The following is a 14,566-nucleotide window of genomic DNA, read 5'->3' on the forward strand; positions in this document are numbered from 1 at the left end:
GCAGAGATATAAGGTGAACAACACTCCCAGCAGCAAAGTTCACCGTAATACTGTTTTTCCTCAGATATGTAGCATCATCCAAAGATGTATATGGGTTCCTCCCTCCAACATCTAGAGCATCTTGCTGTTCTGTAATGCCTTTTACATGCTATTTTGCAGGCACACAGAAGTTATGGTCCAGTTATGGTTATAGTCCTACTGCACCAGGCAATGTGCAGTGATAAAACTGGATTCCTATCTCAAAGTACTTACAGAAGAGAAGACAGAGGGTAGAATTTACCTTGTAATTGTCACCCATCAACCACTACTATTCACATCAACTGGCCACATACCCAGAATCACTTAAATTCCAGCTGATCCAATTCTCCCCTTGAGGTAAAAGTTAATACAGAGATCTGGCTAGCAAATTCAGACTCATCTTCCACTTACATTACCTCAAAGTCCTGGCCATTTCACAGCTTTTCCTACTCATATGCCTCACCTTCTCTTCCCTCACCAGGGACCCCATCAGCATCCCGCTTGCTGGAAGCTTTTCACCCTACATAAGTGCTTCTTCAAAAATCCCTTCCCCCTTGGCAGCCACTTTTACATGATCAAATTTACTCAATTTCAGCTACAGTGTTATCCTAATGAGAACTGATGCAAATGTTCTGCCACCCACAACACTTAAATGAATTAAACACTATGCTATAGGAAATAACTACCGATAACACAATACCAACTAATAAAACTAAGAGAAAGAAACCAGTTTCCAATGGGCAGTGCTTTTAACTCTGGTAGACTAGGTACAGGCTCAAAGCATCCAGCTGACCATACTGAAATGCAAAAAAACCTAAGTTTTGTATTTATAAAGAAACTCTGTTGTAGGAGGTGGGTACCAAGAACAATTTGTAGGTCACGCTAACCATAAGCTGAACTTGAGCTCCTAATACAATGCATAATGACAAGGACTAACACAGCAACAGAACATGTACAAATAAGAATTGTGAGCAAAGAAAGGAGTCCACTGAGGTAATAAATTTACTATTCTACAATATCAACTTTAAAAGTTTGCATTATAAAAATCTGTTCGTTGGATACTAAACTGAGAGTTGCTGCTGACTCTCTCGAGGGACAAGAAGCCTTGCAGAGGCCTCTAGATAGCTTGGAGCATTGGGAAATCATCAACAGCATGAAACTGAGCAAGAACAAATGCCAGATTCTGCACTGGGGACAGAGTAATGCCAGGCACAAGCCTAAACTGGGAGAGGAGTGGCTGGAGAGCAGCCCTGCAGAAAGGGACCTGGCAGTGCTGGTCAGCAGCAGCGCAACAGGAGCCGGCAGTGTGCTTTGGCAGCCCAGAGGGCAAACCGCATCCTGGGGGGCATCAAACACAGCGTGAGCAGCTGGCCAAGAGAGGGGATCATCCCACTGAATTCAGCGCTGGTGCGGCCTCACCTCGAGTACTGCGTGCAGTGCTGGGCCCCACCGTTTCAGAAGGATGTTCAGGTCCTCGAACGCCTCCAAGAGGAGGGCAATGACACTGGTGATGGGGCTGGAAGGCATGTCCTCTGAGGAGTGGCCAAGGACTCTGGGTTGGTCTGGTTTGGAGAGAAGGAGGCTGAGGGGCAACCTCTCTGCAGCTTCCTAAGGAGGGGATGTGGAGAGGGAGGTGCTGAGCTCTTCTCCCTGGGATCCAGGGACAGGACACCTGGGAACAGTTCAAAGCTGCATCGGGGGAGGTTCAGACTTGATGTGAGGAAGCATTTCTTTACCGAGAGGGTGTTTAAACCCCAGAACAGGCTTCCTGAAGAGGTCGTCAATGTCCCAAGCCTATCAGGGTTTAAGAGGCATTTGGGCAATGCCCTTTACAACGTGCTTTAACTTTTGGTCAGCCCTGAAGCGGTCAGGCAGTTGGACCAGATGATCCTTGTAGGTCCCTGCCAGCTGAACTAGTCTATTCTACTCTATCAGTAGCTTGACAAGTTAGACTGACAGCCAATCAACATAGGTGGGATTCTTTTTTATGATCTTCCAGGGGAATCCTAACAGGCCCAACAATATTCTGAAATTGCAGATGACACACCAGAGTGACAAATGACTACAAGAACAGTATAACAAGAGTGAAACAGATTGCTCACTAAACTGAGCAGTAAACTACCATGATAAAACCAGATGCAATGGGGTGACACAGGTAGGAATAAAGGATATAGGCCATCATTACATAAAGACAACCTGAGATACAGAAAATAACTATTTAAAACAATCATAGAAGACAAGCAGCTTAACATGAACAATCCCGTTCCCTTCCTACCACTTGCCTGCTGCATAACCGAGGGCTGAAATGTCCGAGATTTGATTTAAGGAGACGTTCAACATATTTATCATAAGAACTTGATTATATATATATATATATACATATACACATACACACACACACACCCCCCTCCCAGGTCAGGCTTGTTATGTTTCATCATTAAAGAAAGCTGAAAGAATGAAGATAATTAAGAACAGAACATTTATTCTTTCAAATTTTAGTATAAAAAATATCTTGGGGATGACAGTAGCATGAGAACACCTAGTACAATTAATAAAGCTGAATGCCAAAAGGCTTTAAACAAGCCCCCAGCCAAAAGAGAGGCAGGTATGTGTTAGTATTGCAGGGACAAGATAAAAGCCGTGACTACCAACACCCAGTGCCCATGCATCCCTCCATATTCTCTTCCTTCATCATACTTGCTACCTATTCAAAGGTCTTCTAGCTTTACTGGATTAATTAAGTCCTCAGGTACTGACAACTACTCAAAGTCTGCCCTGATAATACAGCCAGTGGATGTGGATTTATTGTATCTGCTCCCATTTTTGGGCAAGTTAACCAAATGTAAATAATTTCCATGACTCATAGGCAATATTCCAGGGCACCAGATATGACTCAGGACACCAAACCCATCTGACATCACTGATGATAATCCTCAGTTCAAGAGGAGATTCAACAGCTTGGGCAGAAGAGTAAAAGGAGAAAAATGCAGACAACTGAAAAGGCGACAGCCAAATCACTGTTCCACATCCCTCTCCATGCACAGCAAAGTGGAATCCTAAACCCTCAAGAAAGCACGTTCTGGCACTTGCCCTGTACCTTCCCAAGGGTTACGGCCAGCCGTTGCCTCTGAGCAGCTATTGGTGATTGATGGATGGTTGCAAGCTTACCAGCTCACAGTTTAGAAGCAATGTGGCAGTTAACACTATTGTAAACAGAGGTAGCTGTAGGAATATAAATTTCAACTTCTCCATGAAACTGACTGAGCAAGAGGAAATAAAAATGGCACGTTCACAATGCTGCCTTCCATGCCTTGCCCTGAAGGGCAAGGAGTGCAACCAGCAAGGTATGTAGCCTGGTACATCCATGCCCTGAAGAGATGACAGAAATACTGTTCTCACCCTGAAGAGCGCTCAGGACCTGGGCATCAACACAGGATGAAGATGACGCAGGTTCTCTCCTCACTTTGCCCTAACTTCCTGCAAGCTTTGTCAAGTAATTTAAGACTGTTTTAACTTGTTTAATTTTCAGTGGTCTTTTATGACCCAGACCAAAGACAACAAGCTGCCCATGAACTATGCTAATGAAACGACAAAAGAAGAATGGCTCAAATAAAATACCCCGTGTTCCTAGAGATAATGTATTACTCTGAAGTGTTTCTTTCCCAGAAAGCCCACATAGACTAGGTAGCTTTTAAACTATGAAGGAAGAAGTTAAGTGAACTCAGTTAAGCATGAATTTCTGAAGTACGACAGAGGAAGCAGTTCCACAACCACAACAGATTTACAGCAGAAATACTAATGTAGCTCTTTGTCCATATAAACAAGAGGTAAGGAAACTCAGGAAGAATTTCAAGTGAATTTAATTAATTAAATGGGAGTGGGGGAAAGAGATTTAAATGCTGTTACTTCAAGGCATAACTTAGCTCTAAGGGAAAAAAGTTTGGAAGATATATTTCCCTTAGGCAGGTTATTCCAATGGTCCAATGCATATTTTTTCCATAGCTCTCAAACTTCTAGGTATCTATCACTGAAAGAACAGAGACTTTTGGAGAGACGTTCTATAGTTCACATGATCTGACAATTAAAAAAAAAAAAACCAAACAACCCAAAAACAAACCAGCCTAAGCCACAAGTGGCAGCAATGATTTACAATCAAGAAAAAAAAACCCCAAAAGCATAAAAATTGGAAAAAAAAACCAAAATAATTAGAATATCAGTACAGAATGAAACTGCACATTGAAGAAAAGAAATCAGGAATGGCAGCACATTAGGCCAGACACAAAAAGCCAGGTATCTGGTTAAGAGTAGCATGAATATGTTAAAAAGTTACCCTGGTCACTTGTTTAGGCCAGAGAAAAAAGATCAAAGCTCTGCTCAACCAGCTTGGCAAAAGCTTGACAACAGAGATAATATACCTACAGAAGACAGTAGCTGGACCACAGAGGAACATTACTTCTCACCAAACTGTGAGGAAACAAAAAGTACCATGTTTACCAACAGAAAGAGGAAACAAAAGCAGCTGTCTCAGAGATTTGAAGCTAATCTAGAGTGTAACAAAATCAAAGAATGCAAGATCCACTGCAGGCAAAGGGGAAAGAAAAAAAAAAAAAGCAGCAAGCCTACTTGATGTTTTTAATTAAACAGACAGCACTGGCCTTTGCAATTATATTCACAGTAGTAAAATGCTTGAAAGGTGTTAATTCAAAAAGAAAATTAAAATAACTAGTGTAATATAACAATCGCAAGGAAAGGAAGGTATCAGTTATTACCATGGCTATACAAACCAATTCATACAGCAATCAAAAGTATAAGGAAAAGAAAATCTGACTATCGCCAATGCAACAGTTGTTTTTTTCCAGACAGCTACATGCTAGAACAAGTAATAAGATAAAATACATTAGCAGTAAGCTTGTCTATGTAACCAAATGAACAAATCTTGACCATTTAAATACAGAGTTAAAAGTCTTCCATGAGTTGGAGCTTGCCCTCACTTGTAATTTCACCGATGCAACAGCTCAGGAGATGCCCTCTTGAGAAACAAGTCAAAACGAGACGTACTTTTTAAGCACATATAGACGGTGTCCCTGCCACCTCCCAGAGATTCCTGCCCCATGCTGGCCCACACAGCTGGACTGCAAAGGGCAGAGCACAGCTCAGAGCCAGGTCACTGTTCACAGAGCCCAGTTCCACCCTGTCAGCAAGAATGACAACTGTTCTGTAGAAAAGCAGTGAGTTTTGAATCATACCACTGTCATGCAGACTGTAGCCCCATGGCCAGTCCAGCCTCTCCAAAAGCATTTTGACAGTTCTGGCTAAACAACATACTGAGGGACAGGCTTGACTAAAAATTCCTGTCAGATAACTCTCCAGTCAGTAGACTAGCAACTTAAAAAAAACCATAAGTATGACAAGAGTCAATTTGCTCTGAACAGAAAAAGCACTGCTCTTGCTATCCCACAAGGGAGACATCCTTCCCATCCATTTAATGGATAACAGAAACGAACATGTAAGTTGTCTACTAGGAGCCCAAAGGGACAAATGCTTGGTTTCATTCGGTGCTTCAAAACAAATGAGCAATCCAATTGAGTCAGAGAGAGTTCAATCTTACCAAGCTGAACTAGGGAAGCAGGCAGAGGCAATGAATGCCCCATCCCTAACTGCCAAAGGGAAACAGAAACAGCACAGCAAAATAAATAAGGGAGTGGGAAAGAAAACCCAATATCCTACAAATAAAAAACCATTCAGATAGAAGTCCATGAGGAAGGTTACAGAAACTCACCAGTACCTCTATATTTACTATACTATTATCACCCCTGTACCGTTAACCAAAACCCTCATCAAACATACAACACCAAGGACATACCACAGATAGTTCACATCCCTGAGAACAGTTAGAAATAAAACTGACTGGGAGGTTCGGGAAGTTCTCAGTACTGAGCCCTGGGCTAGTAAGCTCAGATGATTGCCAGTAACGCAAAACACCAGGAAGAGAGGAAAAAACAGACAGGATAAACTCCAAGTTAGCTACTTTCATTCTGCACTAGCCCATCCTGTTATTCTGAGATACTTTCACTTGGTAGAGAGATCTTCAAATCACTGCAGATAACTCTGAAAAACATCACTTGGTCTTAGGAGGTATTAAAACATCAATATTACGAATTACGAGGAAAGGAATAGAAAAAGCCATTAAAAATGGTATACTGCTGTAAGTACAAATGGGCTTGTAAAAATCACTCATGGCACACAACACAAATGGAAAGTAATTATTTCACATTTCTGATAATACAAAAGCGAGAAAGCAGCCAAGGAAGTGATCAAACATCGTATTTTAAAGAGAATGATGAGGAAGCACTTGATCCTGATATATATATATATATATATATAAAAATTAAACTGTAAAGCTGACTACCATGGGATATATGTCAGAAGTAAAAATGACTGCAAGTTGAGATTAAACTAGCTATCTGAAACATGTGCATTTGTAACTACTAAATACAATAGTCCAAATACACTACCTGGCTCAAATTTCCTTAACTCCTGATTATCGCGAGAATGTGTCACAGCAAACATCTTAGTCTTTTTTTCCTATTCTTCTCCTGTTCACTTTCTTATTTGGTGGTTTAACAGCAGAAGCTCTGGCTCTGCCACCTAACCATGAAAAAGCTAGAGCAGAATTCCACATATTCACAAGACATTAATTTTCTATCCAGAATGGGAGTATTTTAATTACACATTTTCTCTTTGTTCTTGCTACTGCTGTAACCACAGTTTTAAAAGTTGTATTATTCCACTTTCTGCATTGTAACCGTTGTTCACTCAACTCCAGGCAGAGCTGCAGAAGTCTGCCTGAACTAACAGGCAAAAAAAGTTTCATCAAACTGCTGTGGAAAGATATCTGGGTAAGGGCTATTCAAGGTAGAAGCAAGAACCACGTCAGTGATCAGAAGAACCACAACAGGGCAGGGAACCCAAACAGCCTAATCTATGATGGATGAAACACTGAACTAAGGACTCCCAAGGCCACAAAGGTGAGCAAATAAGTCACTGTCCCTATAAGGAAAACCCACGTAGGCAATTCAACAGGAGAAACTCCTGCAGCAGCATTACGCCAAGTGGACACGTTGCGTACACAAATACAGGCCTTACAATAGGATGTCGGAGACAGCCAATTTTGGGATCGAACAAGAGTATTTGCGTACAATATTCATGGGATGTTCAAGGGAAGGGCCAAAAGTGTGGAAAAAGAAGGATCAAGATGAGTCGCTAGCCAAGTCCTGTGTCTGGTCACCATCGCCTGTACTGTCATTTTGTTAAATTATTTTCCAAACTATTTTCTGTGCAACTGTGCTCCTTAGTCTCTGTGTATGTGCACACACAAGCACCCAGATCTGCTAGTGAACTTCAAGCCAGACTAGCCAGAAAGTTAGGACAAGAGGTCTTGCGGCCAGATTTTGCAGAGACAGAGGGCCTGGGAGACAGGTACTAGAGACACCCATGAAATGGGATTTTCCCTGAGCACTGATCCTTAGAAACAGGATACAGCTATTCACGTCACCCATATTAACATGGGATGCTTGGAAAAGCTCCATGCTCCCTCCCATTTGTGCTAACCTATTTATTTCTGGCTGGCCATGCTTTTACAGTGTCTCTGTCCATCCGGATTTGCTATGCAGCCTCACTGCAGGCAGGACCTGGAGCCAGAGGCAGCAAGCAGCCTCTCCCCTCCACTGGCCCAGCAGTAAGTTTCTTCCCAAGCTTAAGCCTGGCTGTAACATATGACCCCCACCAAACAGGCAGCAGCAACCACAATATTGGGATTGCTCCCCCTGGGCCTCCCCATGCAGGTCTAAAGAGACAGAGAGGTCTGATAAGGGGAAGGCTCTGGTGCTGCTAGAAAGCTGCATGGACCACGCTATTTTTAGCACAGCTCTGTAAAGAACGCAGAGCAAACCCTATCCCTTGGTCACAGGCAGCTGGAGCATAACTAGCACCTCTAACCACCCAGGAAAGCTAGAAAAGCAGCAGGCAGCTGCCCTGGCTGCACCTGCTCCCCCACTGAGGCAGCACAAAGGCTGAGAAGCAATGCTGGCTGGGGCGGCACTAAGCAAGCTGCCAGCTGTCTGTTACAGTCAATAAGCAAGAACATAACAGGTCTGTAGACAACAGGCCCAAGACAAAGGCTCAATTCCCTCTACATCCTGCAGTGCCCCTCATCTCATTCAAGCACATCTCAAGGGTTCGTTCCTTCCAGGAAGCCCCCAGATGAGCCAATAAAAAATGCTAAAAGGCTGCACATACTCCCTCTTTTGAGTATCTTCCCAATGGTCAAGTAAAATCATAAAAACTACAGCATGGCATTAATTTTCTCCACCAGCTGGAAAAAAACAGGTCCACTGCCAAAGCCTGTCAAAAAGCTGGCAGCCCTCCTAGCACTAGTTTGCTTTGAGAATCTCTGCAACCCATCCTCTCTCTGGCAGCAGAATCCAAAGCTCAGAGCATCTCAAATGCCACCCTTCCAAGGAACAATGCCTCACTTTCCCACACACAGACACTCAAGATGCGTGATAGGAAAAGAAAGACTGATGCTTATCTTTTACTACCTCAGCAAGCTTCTTTCCAGTCACAACAGCAGCTAAGAAATCAGACTCAAGCATCACAGAATCCAAACACCCTGTCTACTGGCATTTTCTCTCCAAGAATCCTGTACCCCGTCTCCTTGAAGAAACGTAAATCCAGAGGTGCAAAAGTCATCGACCGGCTCCAGATGAAAAATGATTTGAGAAATTAAGACTCCCACTAGGAGTGAAAAGACAACAAAGAGGTGAAATAAAGATGCAGTAGAGCCAGCATTTCATTTCATGTCTTTCTGGGTTCAGCTCCTCATAAACCACAGCTCCTTCCTTAACATTTGATAGCACTAGCATGGATCAAGAGCATCTGTTAGCTCGAGCACTAAAATTCAGCTGTAACATCCAGCCACCTAGCCATCAAGGGCTCCCTGAACAGCTGGGAACCACCTATCCAAATGACTGCAAGGTCTTTCATAAGAAAAAGAGAAGCAAACTAATGGCAGTGGTGCTGCATATACTAAATTTCTGAACTTCCAGCAATGGTATACAATGAAGAATAGCAAGACTGAACACTGAACTCGGATATACCCCCAGGCATACTGCCTCAAATACTGCTCCTCAAGTTCTGCATCTGACCTGATACCCAGGTCCACATGGAACTTCAACATCTTATCTTAGCCTGCACACCACAGTAAAGGAAGCTATGAAGGGCTGCACCTTTCATCTAATTTACCTGACAGTGGAAAATACTAGATAGGAAAACAAGAATTAATCAATGTAGCAACCACTGTAGGCACAGACACACTTATATACAAGAGATTTGTCTCCAGGGATGAGGCAAAAACGAACCTCTCAATCTCAGCAGCCACTGAAGTGGGGGTATAACATGGAAAGTGCTCCAGCAGCTGAGCTCGCAAAAAAGTTAGTAATACCTCAAGCACGGAACAGCAATTAGACAACTACAAGGTCATTTCTTTCTCAAGGGAGATCGTTGATGGCTAGCAAGAACTCAAACATCACCTTTCAGCCACCCCAGAAATCAGCCCCAAGATTTTGGAATCTGTAGGAAAGAAGTACAACCCCTGTGTATGCCATCCACACAGGACTGAGTTAGTCCAAGTTTCCAGTCAAGGGACTGAATGCAAGCAGGACTACATGAATTTTACAAGGTTCTCCCGCTAATCTTGAGCAAGAGCTGTACCACAACTGACTATACCTCACAAGGAGCCCGCAGAAGAGGAAGCCTAGCATACCCGAGTCTGCTCAGCCCTTTTCTCTCTCTTAACCATGACAGACATGCTCACACACATTACCAAAACGGGAACCTGCTTGTTCCCATATCCACAATATGATACAGATTCATTCAATAGCACTAAAGGGGTTATTTACTAAGCATGTTACCAAGATGTCAACAAAGTATTTACAATAAAGTCTTGGCTTATGCAATCACACAGTGTTTTCCTATCCAGAAAAGGTATAGAAAGAAATCCAGTCAATAGACAGCTATTAAACACATGACAAACTACAGGACCATCTAAGTATGTGAATGGTTAAGTCTCTCCCACTAACAGATTTACTGGGTTGAAAATGAAAAAGGTTCTGCTGCAGCAGAGCACAAGTTTTCCTACAATTATGTTAGGGCCACTTTTCTGCTTGATAGGTGTAGCTCTCAGGGACAGCAGACACTGAGTCTGAGCTCTCGGTTTCAGGTTTAATACCAGCCAGTGGCAGGAGTCTAAAAATGAACTGCAAGTGTGCTGCTGCAATCCATCTCTATTAAGAAGTTTTTATTCCTAGGAGGCATAGCAGATAATTCTGAAGATACTTGGACAACCCAAGAAAAATAAATTATGCACGCATGCTGACTGAAAGAAGAAAATGGGGTGTCACACAGGGACAGCAGAAAAAGAGAGTTTTGTCAGGCAGAAAAGCCAAAAGGGACCAAGGCAAGCACAAGCTTGGAGAGCCTGTCAGCCTCAGTCTCTCCCTCCTGCGACTCCCCTAACCTCATGCTGTGGGTCCTTTTTCTATGTCTCTCTGCCACAAAACAAGATTCCCCTGCTAGAAGTTTATCTTCAGCTCCTTGCACAGGCTAAAGCCTCACCTTTGTATATGTTAGGAGAGCAACCAGATGCGTGGATACAATGCATAAAGGGATTCAGCTCAGGCAGGAAAGCAATACAGTTTGCAACACACCAGGAGACCCACGATTGCAAAGTATACGCAGCAGCAGCAGCATGAGAAAGCAGATTGTCACGGACCCTGTGGTGCTTAAGGACAGGAGAGAGATGCCTGAAAATGCCCAGGTTGGTTATACAGTACAGGAAAGAGCAGAGTGATACTAAGTCTTCTCTTGTGTAAATTCTTCAACCGACAGAAAATAAGTATCATATGGGACAAGCTACATTTACTCTCCCCCCTCCCAGCCATCTCAGTCCGGCAGCAACTTCACCCTTCAGGTATATCAAAGCATGACCACATGCACTATTCATTAAACGTTCCACAAAGAAGCCAACTTTGAGGAAGGTAAGTGTTATCTAGTTAAAATAGGTTCTTAGTTAAAAATTTCACAGCAGCATTTAATTTTAAAAGACTACTCTGAACTTTCACAGCAATTACACACTTTGCACTACAGAAGTTCTCTGCCTCTACGAAAAATTACCATCAATGAACTCAACACAACCCTTTCTTACATTTGAAGTTTAAGCAGTAATAGAGTAGAATATAGACTAGTTCAGCTGGCAGGGACCTACAAGGATCATCTGGTCCAACTGCCTGACCGCTTCAGGGCTGACCAAAAGTTAAAGCACGTTGTAAAGGGCATTGCCCAAATGCCTCTTAAACCCTGATAGGCTTGGGACATTGACGACCTCTTCAGGAAGCCTGTTCTGGGGTTTAAACACCCTCTCGGTAAAGAAATGCTTCCTCACATCAAGTCTGAACCTCCCCCGATGCAGCTTTGAACCCTTCCCAGGCGTCCTGTCCCTGGATCCCAGGGAGAAGAGCTCAGCACCTCCCTCTCCACGTCCCCTCCTTAGGAAGCTGCAGAGAGGTTGCCCCTCAGCCTCCTTCTCTCCAAACCAGACCAACCCAGAGTCCTTGGCCACTCCTCAGAGGACATGCCTTCCAGCCCCATCACCAGTGTCATTGCCCTCCTCTTGGAGGCGTTCGAGGACCTGAACATCCCTCTGAAACGGTGGGGCCCAGCACTGCACGCAGTACTCAAGGTGAGGCCGCACCAGCACTGAATTCAGCAGGAAGATCCCCTCTCTTGGCCAGCTGCTCACGCTGCGTGCAGTTTGCCCTCTGGGCTGCCAAAGCACACTGCCGGCTCCTGTTGAGCTGCTGCTGACCAGCACCACCAGGTCCCTTCCTGCAGGGCTGCTCTCCAGCCACTCCTCTCCCAGTTTAGACTTGTGCCCGGCATTATTTTCCCCTTGTGAACCAATATATTTTAAGTTATATTAGCCAATATAGTTTAGCCTAGGCTGCTGTAGCTAAAATATGACCAAGTAATTCACAATCCTGCCCCCCGCCTGCTCAGACAACCTCTGCTGACTTGCTAACTTACTCTGGACACAAACCAAGCACCCCGAGCCTGATGCGCTAGCGAACACCCCGTGTGCCCGAGAACCCAGCCGTCGGCCAGGGCTGCTGAGCTCCTCTGTGACTCGGGTGACTTGCAGCGGAAGACAGAGCCAGCGACGGGAGATGCGGGCAGAAGCCCCGCAGAGAGGGGCCCCCTCCCCGGGGGCCGGCGCCGGGAGCCGAACACCGGCGGAGCCGCCGCCGGCACAAGGGAGAGGGCGTCGCTGGGCGTGGCCAGGGCGGCGAGCAGCCTACGGGAGCTGGCGCTGGTGATGCAACGCTTCCCGCACCCTGCCATTGGCGAGAGCAACCGTCCTTCGCGGAGCCGCCCGGCCGGTGCCCGTCCCGCGGCCTTCCCCAGCCCCGGTGGCGCTGGCGGCGGGCGCGCCTGCGCCGGGGTGCTCGGGAGGGCGTGAGGACGGCTTCCCCCCGGCGGAGAAACGCGCCGGAGCGCCGCGGAGCCGACAGCGGGCAAGCAGCGGGACTGGCACAGCTGCCGCAGGCCCCTCGGCTGCCCCGCAACCCTACCGTTCTGGTTTTGTACCCAGAAGCCGCCGCGGAGGCGCCGGTGACAGGCAGACGTGCTCTGGCATCGCTGCGGCTTATTCTGCTGAAATCTGCTCCTTTACGGTAAATAGCCTGAGCACTTACACCCTTCCCGTTCACCAGGGCAGCCTGCTCCCTCGGACTCGTGGGACCCCTCTCTGCACAGCCCCTGCACAATCCCACCTCTGTTCGAGGAACTCGATTACAAGGAGTCTGTAGCTATTAAAAAGTAGTGAAATAAAAAAAATAATAAAGGGAGGTTACTACATTTCCAAACGTACATCCAAGTACGCAACTCAAAGCAAGCGGTAAAGAACGTAGCATCCAAGGAACACCAGACCACACACAGGGCATACAATCTTACTCTGCCTGCGATCACACGTGCTCTTTTCTCCCCGGATTATCACATTATGTTGCTTCCAAGGTGGCTGCCTAATTCGGCATCCCAAGAAGCTATTGCTGAGATAAAGAATCAGGATTGCGTCACTGGGTGGCACGTCCCTTTTCCATGGCGTAAGGCCTCCTCTCTGCCGAGGGGTAGTGAGTAAGAGCCTGTCCACACGGCTGCACCGACCGGAATAACCAGAGTCCATTGAGCCCTCACGCTAGCAGCCCTGTACTGGGACACCGCTGGCACAGGAGAAATTTTACTCTGGTATGCTAGGATGCTCAGAAAGTAAAGCTGTTGTTCCAAAATAAATTTCATGCTGGAACATTGGCAGTGGGAGAGTTTACTCCAAGGAACAGATCAGTCCAAAAGCTGAAGACAGCAAAAAAGGTATGATGTCATACAGGTAAAGTGAATGAATGCCACTCCACAAGCTTGAGTCTAATCAAGACACAAATTTACATGCAAAATTAAGAGACAAAACAGAATTTCACTGCATGATCACTACAAGCGTGTGTTTTTCATACACACATGAAACATAAGGCCCACGTGTGGGCAACTGCAGCCGGTATCAGTTAGACACCAAATCAGCAGTTCCTGCAAGGAGGCGGTGCAACCTTGACGGATGAAGGCTCGAGAATCAGAGGCCCCTAGTTTACCCCAGGTCAGTCAACAATTTGTTTTGTGGCCTTCAACAGTCGTTCCTCTATCTGTAAGGTGGAACAAAGCTCATATGTCTAGCATACAGTGGCAGCTTGCCTTCAAACCAACCAGCCACTCTCGTTCTCAAGCCAGAAGACAGTATTTTAGCCATGCCAAAATTTTAAGGAGCTTCTTCTGTTTGGGCCTTAATTTGGCTGCAGATGGGAAAACTAAAATCCAAAGAAAATACTAGAGCCTAGTATAAAAAGCCTTACTTTTTATGTAGGAAAGTACAGAAAAGCCTGGAAGGAAATTTATCTTTGTGTCAAAATGACCAATATTAAATAAAACATATTGAAAAGACTACACAAACTGAACATCGGCTTTGCTCCCCAACATGTGCCAGTTCAGCACAGCTCACGGGAAAAAGCACTTCAGGTTATCGTAAGGAATATATTGTGGAGGATAGAATTAACACTTCATACAGATACCTTCCCCATTGCAACCCAAACAGTACAGCTTCACCAGAAAAGGCACATTCTTACTACACCATGCTAGCATTTGGCTTACGTTAACAAAACCAAGACAGCTTTCCAGCAAGCAAACATAAGGAGCTGCGGGGAATCCTTGACCTTACTTTGCCCTCCAAATTTACATCAAAATCAATGACTCTTTCACCACCACCCTAGTTTGAACTACTGGGTCTACAATAATGGATAAAGCAGAGGAACCTCTATGCTCAGCCCTGACTTGGACGAGAAAAGCTATATCAGCACTTGTGCCGCAGCACTGGAGTGAACATTTTCTGTCTTTC

General features: G+C 45.1%; 1 protein-coding gene across 2 annotated transcripts in view; it reads right to left on the bottom strand.

The window, feature by feature from the left end:
* Positions 1-14,566, bottom strand: part of NRBP1 (nuclear receptor binding protein 1) — a 42,344-nt gene that overhangs the window by 26,396 nt on the left and 1,382 nt on the right. The window lies entirely within an intron of this gene.

The sequence above is a fragment of the Aquila chrysaetos genome, chromosome 15, assembly GCF_900496995.4.
Source record: "Aquila chrysaetos chrysaetos chromosome 15, bAquChr1.4, whole genome shotgun sequence".
In the NCBI taxonomy this organism is placed as follows: domain Eukaryota; kingdom Metazoa; phylum Chordata; class Aves; order Accipitriformes; family Accipitridae; genus Aquila; species Aquila chrysaetos.